General features: G+C 42.1%; 1 long non-coding RNA gene across 1 annotated transcript in view; it reads right to left on the bottom strand.

Moving 5' to 3' along the window:
• Positions 1-10,626: 10,626 nt before the first annotated feature.
• LOC121014963 (uncharacterized) overlaps positions 10,627-15,791 on the bottom strand; it is a 118,614-nt gene continuing 113,449 nt past the window's right edge. Inside the window, exon 5 of the long non-coding RNA XR_005783538.1 lies at positions 10,627-11,131. This is a non-coding gene — a long non-coding RNA (uncharacterized LOC121014963). The remainder of the gene's footprint in view (positions 11,132-15,791) is intronic.

Below are 15,791 nucleotides of genomic sequence, written 5' to 3'. Positions count from 1 at the left end.
TCACTTACTTGTTCCCTTGAAGTCAGAGATAGTACAATTTCACTGACCCCAGTGGGGGGCTGCTTCAGCAGCTTGTGACCTGTGCAGTCCCACAGAGCCCGGAGCTTCGAGCGGCCCCGCACCTGGTTTAACGTTCTGCTGTCTGAACATTAAATTCTTCATAATTATTGCTAAATTCTAGATAATTTTCAAGCAAGAAACCTTTCATTTTCATTTTGCACTGGGCTTCACAAATTATGTGGCTGGTCCTGGCCCCAGTGCCTAGCCCTTTACCTAGGTAATAGATGCTTATTTACTACTAGGAGAAAATGAATTATCAATAATGTAATCCACTCTCTAACTCTTCACTAGCAGTATGTTCAAACCACGGTCCACAAAGCATTTGAAACCCTCTTTTGTCAGATTACCTGCACAAAGGCGATTATTAAGCCTAAAGGTTATAGCTGAGACTTCAAAACTGAACTTGATACATGAAATCCCAGCTACCAGCAGATTTCCTCCCAAACAGGAACAATTTACAAGTTCTCCATTTGCCTGATAGTAATAGCTTCCACTTTTGAAAGTCTCAAAGGAATAACAGGTCAAAGTGTTGGGTACAGACTCTTCCAAGGCAGCGTGCTGCAGTTATCAAGGTGATACCATTAAATCTTGAGGAGCAAATATTCAGATCTCATTCAAAATAGGTTCTTAGGGGGAACTGCCCTTTACACAACAATTGATTTTTCTAAAGTGAATTACCTCTCAGTGTATGTTAAATAAAACATTCTTGTTTGGAAACAAGGTGGTGCTGAACGGGGTGATTGTAATGTCTTACAACTAAGGGTGATCAAAAACTATATATAACATGAAAGGCACAGCATAGGGAATAGTGCAATAGCATTGCAAGGTGACAGATGGTAGCTGCCCTTGGGTTGATCACAGCATAACCTATAAACTTGTCGAATCATTATGTTGTACACCGGAAACCAAAGTGATGTTGAAAGTCAACCGTAAGTCAACAAATAAGATTAATTAACCAACGAACTAAACACATAATACAAATAACACCTTTTCCATTAAAGAAAAAAATGTGTGACACTCCTTCTCTGCATCTCTTCTTGTATCTACCTGTGGACTTGATCATTGACAGGTGCCAGCATCCTCTCTCAGACCAGGCAGTCACTGAAAGGTTTCAGAGCACAGGCAATAGCGTAGGAATCGACTGCGACATAAATACAAACAGCCACAGCGAAGGCCAAAGAGGAAAGGAAGGGAGAGCAGTAAGACTCTGGATTTTAATAGCTAATTCAGCAATCATGTCGGATCACAACGTGGCCTGTGCTCACGAGACCAACATGAAGGATCGCAGCCAGGGGAATATTGGATCGTGCTGTGCCGGAAGTATAGAGTATGTCGCTCCTGAAAGAGTCTTTTTCCAGATGGATTTAACTTGGAGGCTGTTCCCAGCCTCCCAGCCAAAAGCCGAAGCACAGGATGTAGTTCCCTCAGCTAGAACATGAACACAAGTAAGTGGCGGGGGGTGGGGGTGGGGGTAGTAAAGGAAATGCCATACAGGGGCAAAAACTACATTGTATGGAACCTGAACTGTGGATAGAAAGACAAATGTCTCTGAAATTGGTGTCAAAGCCCGAGAGAAAGGAAATGTCACGTGGCCAGAAAGGATAAAGACAGGTAAACAAAGGATGCAGACCAGGCAAGGTATGAGATAGCTTTACAGCCACAGTTTGCTTGCTGCGGGTTCTCACCAACCACGAGGTGAAGTGAGGGTTAACGAAGGACATTATTTCATTTGTAGTTTGCTGGGGATCCTTCGGGTGACAAGTGACTAAACTGCATGTGGTTCTCAGTCCACCACAGCAGACGACCTAAAATTTAGTAATAAACGTCTGTGTCCCCAAGTTGCTTGGCCACCTCTTACCACAGGGAAATAGAGCGTGGCCAACTTCTTCCCCCTGGGCTCCCCCCGGACTCCCCCTGTTCCCATGTAGTGGACCCCCCCACACCAGTTCCACTGCCCTCTCCTGTTTTAATCTCGGCCCCTTCCTACTGCTTACTCAGGAGCTCCCAAAGGCCCACTCCCAAATTCCTTTGCCTTTTCTTGGTCTAAAGGTCTTCTATCTAGGTTATGTCCGGGGGGGGGGGGGGGGGGGGAGGCCATAACTTTCTAAGTGAAGCAGGCCCCTTCAGGTGTCTTCCTAAACTAATAGTGAAGTCTCACTCCAAAAGGAATATGACCTTTCCCTTGAACTGGCCATTCAACTCTTGGTGGCTTTTTAAAAAGAATTTCTTGGGGCACCTGGGTGGTTTAGTCAGTTAAGCCTTCGACTCTTTAATGTCAGCCCAGGTCATGATCTCACAGTTCCTGGGTCCCACATCGGGCTCTGTGCTGACAGTGCAGAGCCTGCCTGGGATTCTCTCTCTCCCTCTCTCTCTCCCCTTCCCCTGCTCATGTTCTCTCTCACTCAAAATAAATAAATAAAACTTAAAAATTAATACATAAAAAGAATTTTTCCCCTACTTCACAAATTGCTATGTCACTAAATATTCCTCTAAAATAGTTTTAAGTGGTGGCATACAATTCAGTCCCATCGATGTGACACTTTTATTTTTTATTTTTTTTAATTTTTAAAAAAAATTTTTTTTTCAACGTTTATTTATTTTTGGGACAGAGAGAGACAGAGCATGAACGGGGGAGGAGCAGAGAGAGAGGGAGACACAGAATCGGAAACAGGCTCCAGGCTCTGAGCCATCAGCCCAGAGCCTGATGCAGGGCTCGAACTCCCGGACCACGAGGTCGTGACCTGGCTGAAGTCGGACGCTTAACCGACTGCGCCACCCAGGCGCCCCGATGTGACACTTTTAAAATACAATGCTCTGTTGTGGGATGTTTTATTTTGTGTAAGTTCTTTAATATTGGGCTAAAAAAGAGATTTCTCTCTGTTTATGCATGTATGATTGTTTTGTTATTATAACTACAATGAAATAGAATTATATAAAAATTATAAATTTAAAGCATATAATTCTGAAGGTTCCTATCTGTATTTTAAATAACTCGCCGAAAGCTTCACAAATGCATAAAAGGCCTGTGTTCCTGCAACCTTAGCCCCTTAGTGCCTAAGTATTAAAAAAAAAATGTTTAGAGTATTAGAATTATTAAAGATTTTCATAAAAATAATTAAATTACCAGATAGTTAATGGTCATAAACAGCCTATCTCTTGCTTGAGGTTTAAAGAAATACGAAAAATTAAAACTTGACAGAAGGAGTTTCCTAAGGCTCTCATGAATAAATCATTTCAAGTTCATTCCTTGCTGTTGATATCTGTGGCTGACATCAGCCTCAAGGTAACTGTGATTTGACATATTTTATACAGTGGGGTCTAATGGGTCCAAAACTTCTAAAAATGAAAGCATTACAAGGGTTTTGTTATCAAAAAAGCTTCATTTGAGCTAGTAGTCTCATCCATTTACATTAAGCCAATATTATTTGGAAGGACTATGAATCAACACTGCAAATATATACAGGCATATACTGTATCTATTTATTTTTTATTTCTTTAATGTTTATTTTTGAGAGAGGGACAGAGAGTGAGTGGAGGAGGGGCAGAGAGAGAGGGAGACACAGAATTGGAAGCAGGCTCTAGGCTCTGAGCTGTAAGCACAGAGTCCGATGCAGGGCTCGAACCCACAAACCACGAGATCACGACCTGATCCAAAGTCAGACACTTAACTGACTGAACCACCCAGGAGCCCCTGTCTTTAAAAATATACTTTGGCAACTACCACACAATAACCAAATCTGCCTTAGTGAGGCTGGTCAAATCATGCTTATAAGATGTTTTTAACTTCACAGTAATTACGTGAGTATTTTCTTTTAAAGATATTAAATGTTACACACAGGAGACTTTGACTTCCAGCAATTATAAAGTAACATGTGTCAGACTAATCTGACACTTAAGCTTGATCTTTCTGAGCAAATCTCCAGTAGCCAATGAAGAACATTTGTTAAGACTGACTACTTGTTAGGCCATAATGCAAGTCTCAACAAATTTGTAAGGACTGAAAAGACTATAGATTATATTCTTTGACCTTAGAGGAATTCAGCTAGAAGTCAGTCACAAAAAAATCACTAATAAAGTCTCCAACTTGAATATTAAACAATAAACTTCTAAATATTTCATGGATCTAAATAAGAAATCACCAAGGAAATTAGAAAATGTTTTGAATGAAGTGAGAATGGAAACATACTTCATATTAACACTCTTGTGTCAGGTTAGAGCCTGTTTCAGCTAGCTTTTGCTGTGTAACAAATCATTCCAAAACTCAGTAGCTTGCAGGGAAGCATTTTATTTATATCAAGATTCTATGGGTTGGCTGGGTAATTCTTCTGTTCTGGCTCAACTGATGTTGTTGGACTGCCTTGTATCTAATATCAGACAGAGGTTGGGGAGTATGGAAGATCTAGAATAGCCTTACGTTATTTGGCCGTTGGTAGGCTTTCAGCCAGGATGCCTTAGTTCTTTCCTGTGTGGCCTCTTACCCTCCAGCAAACTAGCTTGCTCTCATTCACATAGTGTTCTCAAGTTTCCAAGCACAACAAGTGAGGACAAGCTCCAATGCTCAAAAGCTTTCCAAGCTTATGTTTGCTTTATATTTGCTAACATCTCTTGACTAAAGCAAGTCACATGTCCAAACCTAGACTCAAGGGTGGAGATACCTCTTGATGGAAAAAACTCTAAATTATATTACAATAGGTCATGCTGACAGAGATAGGAAAAAATCGTGGTCATTTTTGCAATCTATTACATAGCCTACGCAGTGCTCAGAAAAAAAAATTGTATCTTTAAATACATTAGCAAAGAAGAATGATTTGAGTTTTTATCTCAAGAAGCTAGAAAAGGAATAGCAAATTAAACCCAAAGAACACAGAAAGAAGGCAATAAAAAGTAAAAATCAATGGTACAGAAAACAAACATACAATAGGGAAATTCAACAGACCTGAAGTTTTTTCTTTAAAAATATTGAAAAAATTGGGGCGCCTGGGTGGCTCGGTTGGTTAAGCGCCCGACTTCAGCTCAGGTCGTGGTCTTGTGGTTCTTGTGTTGGAGCCCTGCATTGGCTCTGTGCTGACAGCTGGGGGCCTGGAGCCTGTTTTGGGTGCTGTGTCTCCCTCCCTCTCTGCCCCTCCCCTGCTCATGCTCTGTCTCTCTCTGTCTCTCAAACACAAATGTTAAAAAAAATTTTTTTTAATATTGAAAAAATTGACTTTGTTTAGCAAGCAAAAAGAAAACATATACATCAATAAAAAGAGTAAAATAGGGAACATCACTACAGGTTGTACATATGGTACAAAGAGGAGAGTATTTATGAAGAGGTGTTTGCTGATACATGTGAAAATTTAGATAAATGGTAAAATTCACTGAAAAACTATAACATTTAAAAGGACACCAGAAGAAATAGAAAATCCTTTATTTAAGAAAAGGTCTTTGTATTAAAATACTTTTCCACAGAGAAAACTCTAGACCCACATGGCTTCAACAGTGAATTCTTCCAAATATCTAAGGAATAATACCAATCGTACATAAACATTTCCAAAGAATAGAAAAACAGTTGACACTCCCCAGCCAGTTATAATGAGACCACCAAACCCTCATTCCAAAAACTCAGGAGAACAATACAAGGAAAAACCAACGCATTTTTCTAAGTTTGAAAAACTTAGAAAATCAGTCAATGAAATTAACCACGTTAATGGGATAAAAGAGAAAAATCATAATTATTTTGCTAGATGTAAAACAGAATTTGACAAGATTTAATCTCCCTTATTATTAATTGTTTTTTTTTTTTTCTGGGCAAGAATAGAAAGACTTCCTTAACTTCATAAAGTATACATTTTTACAAATCTACATGAAACTTCTGGGGTGCCTGGCTGGCTCAGTTGGTGGAATGTGACACTCTAGATCCCAGGGTTGTGAGTTCAAGCCCCATGTTGGGTATAGAGATTACTTAAAAAATAAAATCTTTTAAAAAAAAACCTACATGAAATTTCATACTTAAGAGTAAAATTAGTTTTTAAAAAAGTAATCCTGGGGCACCTGGGTGGCTCAGTTGGTTAAGCATCTGACTTCGGCTCAGGTCATGATCCCACAGAAGCCCCACATCGGGCTCTCTGCTGACAGCTTGGAGCCTGGAGCCTGCTTCGGTTTCTGTGTCTCCCTCTCTCTCTGCACCTCCCCCACTCAGCTCTCTCTCTCTCTCTCTCTGTCTCTCTCTGTCTCAAAATAAACATTAAAAAAAAAGTAATCCTGAGATTAGGGATGAGGCCAAGATGACCATTTTTAGTATGGTATATGCAAACCGTAAGGTTGCAGACAGTGAAATAATTTAAAGATAAAAAAAAAAGATCTATGTAAAGATTGGAAAGGAAGAAGTAAAACTGTCATTTTTCACAATGACATAATTGTGCGTGTAGAAAAATCAAGGTTTAAAATATTAGAGTAAGTGAATTTAGCAAGGTCCCTGGATACAAGATCAACATAAAAAAGCTCAATTATATGTCTATACCTTAGCAAGATACAAGTTGAAAATAAAATTCTTAAGTTATATAACTAAAAATAGAATTAAAAACTTTTAAGTATCTAGGAACAAATCAAATTTTAGAAAAATGTAAAACATCACCAGAGAAAAATACAAAACATGAATGAAAGAAATAAAGGAAGATCTAAGGAAATGAAAAGATAGGTCAGTTTGGGATTGGACTACTGAATACAGTAAAACTGCCAATTTCCCCTAAATTAACCTTCAGATACAATAAAATCCCAATCAAAATCCCAGAACTTCTTTGCGGAAACTGACACATAGATTCTAAAATGTAAAAGGGAAACATTAAGGCCCAAGAGCAGCAAAAGACAAATGTGAAAAATATCAAGTTAGAGGATCCGAGCTACTAAATATCAAGGTCTTACAAAGCGACAGTTCTTTAAAGAATATAAAAACAAACAAACAAAAATGGTGTGTAGTGAGGCAAGGATAGAAAAACAGATGAAGGAAGAGAGTCCAGAAATAAACGTATACATACTTGACATCTGTTTTTATAGTAAAGTTGCCATGGTACTATAGAAGGAAGGAGGGTTTTTTTCAATGAATGATACCCTGTCAATTTCATATCCATACAGAAACACATGAACCTTGACCTCCACCACACGCCATGCCCAAAAAATCAATTCTAGATGCATTTTACATCGAAAAGGAAAATAATAAAGCTTTTAGCAGGTAACATGAGAGAATCTTCATGAACTTGGCAGAAGAAAACTGAACCACCCCTGCTTAAATAAATACCTGGCTCGGATGCATATGCGAGCTCTGCTGTGTAGAGTCATCTCCATTTTTGTAGCTCACTCTCCTTATGCTCTTTTCTCAACTTTTTATTTATCCAATTTTCTCTTCTTTCTCACATAGTTCAGTGCTCACACTGTCCAGTGTTCTCAGCTTTGGTCGCGTGTGTTGGTTATGCCAGTTTTATCATGGCAGGGCTCATCATTTGGTGCTCTAATCTCCAGTAGTGTCCAAGTGAATAGGCCCTAAGTAACTGAGCACTTCAGGTGGTCCCAAATGGCTCTGAACCTCTGCTCTGCTCTCTGCCCTCTCCATGACACTGTGTTTCAGTCCCTCTATTCATCTAAATGTTCAGAAGTCTGACCTTAGCGTCACCTAAAGGCAAAGTACCATACCAGGCATAATTCAGGCCGCAAAGTCACGTGGTCTCATCTTATGCTCTAAAAGAGTTTATAATCTCATAACTGAGATATGTGACAACAGAGTTATTTTGTATTTCAGGGAAGTATGGGCTGAGTGTCATGGAAATGGGCATGATAGAAGGGATTCTTTCAGTCTAGGCTAATCAGGAAGGGCATTTGGACTAAGTGACATCCAAGATAGGTCTTGAAGATTGTAATTAGGGCATTCCGGGCACAGCGAAAACCTCATGAGCATTTTTTGAACTGATGAGCTCTGTTTCCTGCATAAATGTATGAACAGATTTTTTCTGGAGTAGACTTTGTATAACCAGGGAAGAGAGCTTGCTGGGGCCATCAACCAGGTTCTCCTGGAAGAACAGAATAGATGGAGTGGTTGCTTCTGTGTGGATCCTACAGCTTTTAAATCTGAGCTGTCAAAGGATTATGTTCGCAGAAGCTCTTATCTTTCGTATACGTAAGATGTGTTTTTTACGCTTGTCCCTTCCAGCTCAGGGGAAGAAGGTAGTGCAACACGCGTGTTTGGGTGCTATTTATTAAATCTTCTACTGCCTTTGTGAAATTAAAGAAAGAAGTTGTGCTGTTTTTATAAGAGTTGAAAGAAAAAGTTGAACAGTAATCGTCCAGATGAGGTTTAAGATTCATGTTGGAGATTAGTGGGAGTTTAGGAACAGAGGAGAGGGCCCTGATTCCTTACTGTTGGTGTAACAAAGCACCTCGGATACAAACTCAAATGCCCATAGGGAGCACTGAGCTAAAAGAAGCCGGTGGGTGGGCTGAAATGTAAAAATAGCAACAGTAGCAATGAAATGAGAAGTGGCAATCAACACCTGGGTTGTAATAAGACAAGTTCTTGGGCCCAACCCCCACTTACCGAATCACAAACGCTGGGGTGGGGCCCAGCAATCTCCAGATGGTTCTGATGGATAGTAACGTCTGAACGGCACTGCCATAAGGCAGAAGGCAGAGTCAGAGGCAAACTGATGAGCTCCCACTCCATGTGAAGGACAGACTTCTTTCAGCTGTATTTGACTTTGCTTTATAGGACATGGAACCTTGGTTTCTAGGCCTTCCAATTTTGTAAGGAGAAGTCATACATCTAAATTTTTATGTGACATCTCCTTTTAAAGCATTGGCCCTAAGTAAATAAGCAACCAAAAAGCTGTGGTAACCAAATATAACCATGGTCAACATTTTACCATGAGCTACTAGTTTCCAATCTGTAGTAAAGGGAAAAAGCATAAATTTATTTTTTTTAATTTATTTTTGAGAGAGAGAAAAAGTATGAGTGGGGGAGGGGCTGAGAGAGGGGGAGAGAGAGAACCCCCAGCAGTCTCTACACCATTAGCAGAGAGCCTGATGTGGGGCTCGAACCCATGAACCATGAGATCATGACCTGAGCAGAAGTTGGATGTTTAACTGACTGAGGCATCCAGGTGCCCCAACAGTACCTGTTTCACAGGGTCCTTATGAAAGTGGAGTGAGGTAATGTGTACAAAGAACTTATTTGCAGGTGCTCAATAAATGATACCATTATAATTCTTCTGGTCAAGCACAGGACTCGCTGGGACTGCTGGCAAAAGGAAAGCACTAAACGAGGGAGTAGGGAATTTGTTGGCTTGTTTGGGCCAAGTACCCCTATGCAGTATCCAGAGCACGCGGCAGTCTCATCCAAGGACCGCGCTGGGCTAATAGTAGGAAGGGGGGAGTTGGATGGGTTTGACCCAGTAGAAGATTCCCATAATCCACCACAAAATTCTGGACAATCTGCTCACCTATGGCCAGAAGCCAGCCTGGTTGGGAGTAGGAAACCTGGCAAGTCTTAAATTCCTGGGAGCCGAAATAAGCAGGCTATGTTTGAAGCAAGCTGTTGAGAACAGCCAGGTAACCTGTGACAGAGGCTCAGAACCATCCAGAGGCCAGTATGTCTGAGGGTGTGGGGAAAGGGGAAGTAGAAAAAAAGATAAAAAAGTGTTGTGACCTGGAGGCTAAGCTGGCATCCAGGGCCTATGCGAGGTGGACCAGATACCAGGTTTGTGGGCAGCCACGATTAACTCTAGGCCCCGTATCTGGAGGGGCTGAGGCAGCTGATACATTTCCTGTCTTAATCTAGACCAGCTCAGCTCCTGGGCATGAATGAGCCTGTATGTGGTAGGCAGTGGAGACTCTTGTGAGTGGCTGGGAAAGCTTGGCAGATGGCGTGGACAACGGGATATCATTTTTTTAGGAAGATGCCACAGTGCTAATTAAAAGAGTCAACTTTGGGTCAGAGTGTAGGATGCACTGGATGAGGAGTCGGGGGGGAAAAGGCTGGTCGTGGCCACAGATGACAGAATCTCACCACTTGGGCCGTAGATCCTCTCAGCTATACTCACAACAGAGAACTTGAACTGATTAAAATACTGTATTCTCCTCTGCTGATCCCAGACAAAGCATCAACATGTCTCAAAACTCTGCTCCAATTCCAATAGTTGGAAGCTGGCATATAAAGTCCTGGGGGCCAGCAGGTACTGGGTGATGATACTTAGTGCCTACATTTTTGACTAGGGCGGGGCAAGCATGAAGACAGCCAGGTCAAAGGTCACAGTAAGTGTTCAAATCTTAAGAGTGGGAGAAGATTTGGTGCTATTAAGAAAAGCAGTCTCTGGGGTCCCTGGGTGGCTCAGTCAGTTAAGCATCCGACTTCAGCTCAGGTCATGATCTCACAGTTTGTGAGTTTGAGCCCCGTGTCGGGCTCTGTGCTGACAGCTCAAAGCCTGGAGCCTGCTTTGGATTCTGTGTCTCCCTCTCTGTCTACCCCTTCTCTGCTTGTACTCTGTCTCCCTTTTTCAAAAATAAGTAAAACATTAAAAAAAATTTTTTTAAAGGTTTTTTTTTTTGTTTCTTTTGAAACAAACAAAAAACATAGAAGCAACCACCCCTCAAAGAATTCAGAAAAGCGAGCAGGTTGATGGACGAAAGATGATGAAGTCACCTTTGGAGACCCTGGCAGAACAAGGAGGAGGGGGTGTCCTTCAAGCCTTTTGACAGGTCAGATGCTTCTCCAGCAGTCACCGCTTTTAAATGTGGTATCCCTGTGTGCGATGCTTTGGGACAATGCAGACAATGAGTTGGCTACTGGGTCCCTGAGAAGTTCAGGAGATAATGAGGTGTAGGGACACCCACACATGACTAATAAGGACATCTATAACGCAAACAAGTCAAACAGAAACCACACACGCTTATTTTGGGAGGAGGTGACAGACGGATGAAATGAAGCAAGTCAGGTCGCCGAAGATGGAGCTCGAAGAAGTTCTGAGCAGGAGCACAACGCTGGGGCCAGGATACGCTCACAGTTGTTCCATCCGCATGGGGAGTTGACCAAAAAGGACATTCTCGTGGCCTGAGAACACAAAAACAATCGCTGATGTCATCGTCTTACAGCACCGATTCGTGAAGCATCAACAGTATTCTTCGCATCGTGCCACTTGTTGAAAATCTTGTCCTTTCAGAGGAACCCACAGACGCGTCAGTGAGCGAGAGGTGGCTAATACAGCACAGGAAGTGCTCAGAGGCCAGTATGCACAGAAGGATACAGGCACCCGCAGCAGAGTCTAGCTTACCGCGAGAGGGGGAGCATGGTAGGGGCCCTAGTAGGGATGAAGGTAGAGCTGCAATAAAAGCAAACTCAAAGGACCCATTCATTTATCCATTACTGTCCAATCCCATGCAGAGTTTCCCAGGCCTCCGAGGTATCGCCCAGCAGGGGCAGAGAAGCGTGTAGGTGTGGAGAACCACTCAGGGTGGGCTCTTTCATGCAGTTCCTCAAGCTGGATCCTGGCAACAGGCCAGAGAGTTGTGGATCACCTTTTATTTATTTAGACATCCATCCATTCATTTTTTTTTTTTTTCCCAGGGAAGCATAACAGAGCATTTATAGCTTAAACTATTGTAATTCTCATATGCTGGCTGGTTTCCAGAATAAGATGACTGAATAAACTCACCACCTTTCAGGGGAGTCACTCCAAGGAATCTTTACGTACCGATCTCCGCAGAAGTCTTCTGTACCAGGAAAATTTAAGGGAAGTGCATCTCAGAAAGTTGTTAATACTGCGGGTTTTTTGCTCGTTGCTGGGTATCACTGTTGAGTCTCTCATTTTCTGTAAACTACATTTTGCCTTCTGTTTGGTAATTTTTATTTTTAAATGCGGTAAAAAAACACCTAACGCAAGGTTTACTACCTCAGCCATTTTTAAGTGCAGCGTTCGGTGGTGTTAAATACATTCCCATTGTTGGGCAACTGGTCTCCAGAACTTTTTCATCTTGCAGAATTGAAACTGTAATACCCATTCAACAACAACTCCCCATCCCCTCCTCCCCTGGTCCCTAGTAACCACCATTCTCCTTTCTGTTTCTATGAATTTGACAACTTCAGATCTCACATAAGTGGAAGCATACAGTATTTATCTTTTTATGTCCGGCTTATTTCCCGTAGCCTAACATTTGCAAGGTTCATCCCTGTTGTAGCAGGTGTCAAAATATCCTTCCTCTTTAAGGCTGAATGATATTCCATTGCATGTCCATACCACATTTTGCTTATCCATTCATCCATGACTGGATATTTGGGTTATTCTACCCCTTAGCCCTTATAAATAATGCTGCTATGAACATGATAGTGCAAACATCTCTTCAAGATCCTGCCTTCAGTTTTTTGGTTCGATTCCCAGAAATGGGACTGCTGGGTCATATGGTAGTTCCATTTTTGATTTTCTGATGAACTGCCACACTGTGTTCCTTAGGAGCTGAACCATCTTACATTTAGTATCAGTCAGGGCTGGGTGTACCGCTCTCCCCGCCCCCCACTCCCCCAGAGCTCCTGGACCACCGACCTAACTCCTGACAAGGTGAAGGCCTCATCCCCTGGCAGTCCTTTGTGGAGCAGGAGGCTTTTGTCCTCACAGGGACAGAGAAAAGGCTAGGATACCTTCAATAGGGGTATAGCAATCCTGCCATAGAACTGAATCATAGTATGAGGCCCAAGCATAGGATGGATTCACCCACTTAGCACCATCTCACCTGCCAAATTCCCAAGTGATCTCTGCTTCTTCCAGAGAAGAGTCCGTCCATGTGTCTGAGAACCCTGCAACATTTGAAAGCCCACTCCAGATGACATGATAACCTTAGCATTTGAGGACACCAAGATTTTCAAGAGTATACTATTAAATTCTTTCCCCCCCGCTCCCTGGATTTCCAATATTGATCCCTACCTATCTCTGCCTCTACTGCCATAGTTTTTGTAATGCCATCATTGTCCCTAGAGGGAGTATATCTTCTAGATATACTCATCTAGAAGACTGGGAATTCTCCTCTTAAAAAGAACAGTGAGTTTTGCCATCAGGAGAATTAGACAGACCTACCCCTGCGGTGGGGAGGTGAGAGAATGAGAACCTTAGAGATATATAAAATACTAATCTTTATATGACAAAAGGCTAGATCCTCTAGATTAATGAGAATTTCATAATGACTAACGTTCTTGAGAATGGGACAGAACAAGAAGTCAAATGCAAATACTCAGAGCTGACAACTCCATGCACAATACAAGAAGCTTCAGAGCACTGGTCAAGGTTTGGGACACTTGGAAAACTACACGTCTGCCCATATAATCCGATAAAAGCAAAAAGGAGGTGATCCTGACACTCTACTACACCACCAGAGAATTTTGTGCCTGGCCTGCTCAAAGACGTCCTTCTTCCCACTTTGGTTCACCTTCGAAACGAGCGAGACCTAACAGTTCCCCAGAGACCCAGTTCTTCACTTAGGGCCCCAGAGACCAGATAAGAAATCGGCCTATCTGCACAATGTTTGAGAACCCACAGCAGCAAAGATCAAGAAGGCAAACTGTTCCATTTTCCCTGACCCCAGGGGCTATGTACACTATAACCTACAGTGACTAAGATTCCTTCGAGAATGTGGCCTTCTACTCGGGGACGGTAGATGCCCTACCATAGGTGTGAAGTGGGGGATGCATATCTCCTAGTCCCACTTCAGTTTTGGGTGCCCCAGTGCCTGTGACAGAGTGAGCATCTTCCAACGCGACGTGTGCTTTTCACATATATTTTCGCATATGTTTTTCATTTAACCTGGCTCCTGAAATGCACCAAGGAAAGGGTCTTTCTTCTATTGCAATACTGGGTGAAAAGTTGTTTGTGCTAGATTTTTCAAGAAACCACACATCAGTCTTCAGCAGGGGATGATAGTCTAACTTTCATGTGACTTTTCTTTTTTTTTTATTTTTTTATTTTATTTTTTTTTAATTTTTTTTTTCAACATTTATTTATTTTTGGGACAGAGAGAGACAGAGCATGAACGGGGGAGGGGCAGAGAGAGAGGGAGACACAGAATCGGAAACAGGCTCCAGGCTCTGAGCCATCAGCCCAGAGCCTGACGCGGGGCTCAAACTCACGGACCGCGAGATCGTGACCTGGCTGAAGTCGGACACTCAACCGACTGCGCCACCCAGGCGCCCCTTTCATGTGACTTTTCTAGGCTTATCGGACTTTAGAACCGATGCCCAATGTTTCATGCAATTCTACCGGAATCATCTCTATAGGGTGTTATTTCATCTTTTTGATGCGCATTTTTCTCATCTGTGTATGGAGAGTTGGACAAAGACATCTCAAATATTCCTGCAATATTCGGTGATTCCGCTGGAGAAGGAGGAACTGTAGGAAATAGCTGTCAGTAAAAAACCACAAAAGAACTTCTGCCCTTTCTTGCTTTTATTCCCTCCTTGCATGTGTCTTTTAGAGAAGCAAGTGGTAGGAGTCCCAAATAAGAAAGCACACTAAAATGCTTAAAAGGGTGGTATCCAAGGGCTCCTCTAGCATTGACTTGATAATTCCCGAGGCAAAGAGTCTTACTGTTGGGTAGCTTACCATTCTTCCTGTTAGAAAAAGTCTTCTGGACCTTAATCTTGACTTATCTCCCCCTACCTTTCACTTATTCATTCAAATCCTCTCTATGAGGATTATATGGAACAAGTCGACTTGCTTAAATATGCATCAACTTGCTTAAATATGCATCGTGTGGCGTATGTATGTGTGTGTACATACACTAACACCTTCATACTAGATCCCTGTAATTGTGTGTGGTCCATCGTGGGGTGGGTCTCAATGCATTGGTAGATTTTATGACACCAGAAAGACCAGTATTATGAGTGAGGCTGATGTAATTTGGTGAACTATGGTTTATGGAAACTCTTTACAGGTTTAAATGGGGGAATAAAGGAGGTGGTTAACAAAAGCAAATTGTCTACTCACACGTTCCTCTTATTAAGTTGACTTATAACCAATAGTGCGTTTTTTGACAAAAGTCAGTGTCCTCTGACTGGTGGAAAAATTTCTTCTCTACTTTCTTTCTTTCTTCCTCTTCTGTTCCCAGTCCAGGCTTTGGGTCAAATGTAGTCTTTGCTGCTACCCGGTAGCTGTGTGACCCAACATAAATGTCTTCACGTCTCTAATCCTCCGCTTTTCTATTTGTGGAGGCAGAATAATGGCTCCCCCAAGATGGCCCCTTCCCAGTCCCTGAAAACTGTGACTACATTAAGTTATATGGTAAAGAGAAATTAAGGTTGCATATGGACTTAAAGTTGCCAGTCAATGGACCCTGAGATGGGAAGACTATCCACAGCGATCCACATGGGCCCACAGTAATCACAAAGGACCCAGAAGGCGGCAAAGGTCAGAGGGGTGTGATGTGATTTAAAAAAACTCGGCCAGTCTTTGCTGGCTTTGAAGATGGAGGGAGGGTACCATGTGCCTGGGAATATGAGTGACCTCTAGAAGCTGGAAAAGGCAAGAAAATGACTCTTCCCTACAGCCTTCAAAAAGGACTGCCACCCTTCGGACACACCTTGATGTTATTCCAGGGAAACCTGCATCAGACTTCTACAGAACCATAAGATAATAAATTTAAGTTGTTTTAAGGCACTACATGGGGGTCCTGTGTTATAGCAGCAATAGAAAACTAAGGCACTCTCTCTGAAATCCAGTTAATAATGGTAG

The sequence above is a fragment of the Herpailurus yagouaroundi genome, unplaced genomic scaffold (genome assembly GCF_014898765.1).
Source record: "Herpailurus yagouaroundi ecotype Mexico unplaced genomic scaffold, PumYag 29, whole genome shotgun sequence".
Taxonomy (NCBI): Eukaryota; Metazoa; Chordata; class Mammalia; order Carnivora; family Felidae; genus Herpailurus; species Herpailurus yagouaroundi.
This window is presented reverse-complemented; position numbering and strand designations above follow the sequence as displayed.